The sequence below is a fragment of the Macaca nemestrina genome, chromosome 7 (genome assembly GCF_043159975.1).
Source record: "Macaca nemestrina isolate mMacNem1 chromosome 7, mMacNem.hap1, whole genome shotgun sequence".
NCBI classification, from domain to species: Eukaryota; Metazoa; Chordata; class Mammalia; order Primates; family Cercopithecidae; genus Macaca; species Macaca nemestrina.
Genome location: NC_092131.1, coordinates 89,169,123 through 89,171,398, shown reverse-complemented (window position 1 = coordinate 89,171,398; position 2,276 = coordinate 89,169,123). Strand labels below are relative to the sequence as shown.

The 2,276-nt window shown below is 48.6% G+C and overlaps 1 pseudogene; it reads right to left on the bottom strand.

The window, feature by feature from the left end:
- Nucleotides 1–927: 927 nt before the first annotated feature.
- LOC105499228 (WW domain binding protein 1-like pseudogene) lies at nt 928–2,031 on the bottom strand (annotated as a pseudogene).
- Nucleotides 2,032–2,276: the final 245 nt, after the last annotated feature.

Genomic DNA, 2,276 nt, shown 5'->3' with positions numbered 1-2,276 from the left:
AGCCCCACAAACTGTTCCAACCTCTGCCTGTTACCCAGTTCCAAAGTCGCTTCCACATTTTCAAGTATCTTTATAGCAGTACCCTACTCTTTGTGGTACCCATTTACTGTATTAGTCCATTCTCACATTGCTATAAGGATACTGCTGCCTGAGACTGGGTAATTTACAAAGGAAATACGTTTAAGTGACTCACAGTTCCACATGGCTGTGGTGGGAGCCCTCAGGAAACTTACAATCATGGTTGAAGGGGAAGCAGGTATGTCTTACATGGTGGCAGGTGAAAAAGCATGTGTGTGTATAGGAGGAACTGTCAAACACTTATAAAACCATAAGATCTCGTGAGTACTCACTATCATGAGAACAGCATGGGGAAAACTGCCCCCATGATCCAATCACCTCCACTGGGTCCCACCCTTGACACGTGGGCATTATGGGAATTACAATTTGAGATGAGATTTGGGTGGGGACACAGCCAAACCTGCCAACTGCTAAAGTTCTTGTTTCCAGCTGTCTTTCGTTATTTGTTTTTAGCAGAAAAACCAAAGAGAAGGTAATATAATCCACACCTGAACCAGTCTGCAGCCAGCCAGAGCCTGCTGGGAAGGGACCTTTCAAGGATGCTTTAGTTTGTCCTGATGTACAGGGTGCATAGATCTTTTCACCCGGAATTCAAGAGATCAGCATGCTCCCTACGAACCTACCACACAACTGCCCATCAGCTCTCATCCTACCATAGGATTAGCCTAATTCTGGCTCTGCAGACACTGGCAGCCACAGATGACAAACCCTGAGCCTTAGTGGGCTTCTCTCTTTGAGCTGTACCTGGAGATGTAGGAAAATGCAGGAGAGGACTTAAGGGGGGAAAAAAACACAAAGTGTCTGTATTATTTTCTGTGAAAGTCATTTAATTATTTTCTCATGGTTTTCCCCTATCCTGGTTGCTTTGCCAAGTTCTTGGGAGCTAACAGGACCTGCTCTACCTGGAGGAACTGCTGCTCTGGGAGTTTGGAGAGTCCTGCTCATTGATTTGTGTTCACCAGCAGGCACACAGGTGGCCATGTCAGATGGGGATGCCCAGGCTCTCAAGCCTGCTCCTCAGATGGGGTAGAGGACTTACGCCTCATCTCTAGGGGACTGCAAATGGCAGCTGTCACAGAAGTCCAGAGGCCCATCCAGAGCACCATCTATGAATGTGCTGATCTCTGAGGTCATTGTGAGGTTGCCCCTGGCTGTACCCACACATTTCGATGCCTGAGGCCTCTGTGAAGTGGTGATGTCTCCTGGGTGTCTTGTCTTTGCTGTCTGAAGGTGTGCTGCCATGCTCAGAGCTGTCATCTCTCAGCAGCTCCTCCTCACATTCTGAATCCTTATCCAGGAACGCCCCTGGGTTCAGCTTCCCAGGCTGGCCACAGAGCCACTGGGTTCTACTCCTGGGGCTTTGGTGGCTGGCTGTTTCTCAGTCAGCTGGTAGGTCAGAGGGGTCAGGGTCAGTGATGCTTGGGGTCTTGTGCTGCTTCTGCTGGCCCCAGACTAGTGGTTGCTCTTCCAAGTGTCACCCACAGTGTCACCTGCAGTGCCACATTGTGAAGGCAGCTGCTGCTGCTGCTCCTGTAGCTGGAAGGCACTGTATGGGAGGAGAGGAGGTGGAGGTTAGTTCACCACTTCCTCATAAGAAGGTAATACATAGTTTGGTGAAATAAAATGGTAGCACTGAGTAATTGTGGGCTTCTGGATAGGCAGTCAGGTTGATTTCATGTTGCTACTGCTGGACTTGAGGGCTGTGCTTGGCTGTGGTGGCAGATGCAGCAGCAGCTCAGGGTAATGGTGATGGTCCACACCAGCCAGAACCACCAATGTTCATAGCAGTAGTTATGACACTGAGACTGCTCACAGCAGTGTCTGTTGTGTCACAAATGTAGCTTTGATTGTTGGTGCACACACAGGCTTCCTTATCCTATGGGGGTTCAGGCGGCTGGGCAGTGCCTAGAGGAGCAAGAGCTCCATGCCACTCGGGAGGTTTCTCCTCTCCATACTCCTCCTGTTCCTCTGACACAGCATGGGCACCTCCCTCCACCCTTGCTGCACTTCTCCTCTACCCTCTTCTTCCTTCTTTTGTTCTTTTCCTGAAATACACTTTAAAGTCAGATTGTGAGGTCTTCAGCTTTGTTCTTATTGCTCAAGAGTCCTTTAGCTATTCAGGGTCTTTTGTGGTTCCATATAAATTTTCAAATTGTTTTTTCTATTTCTGTGAAGAATGACATTGGAATTTTGAGAAA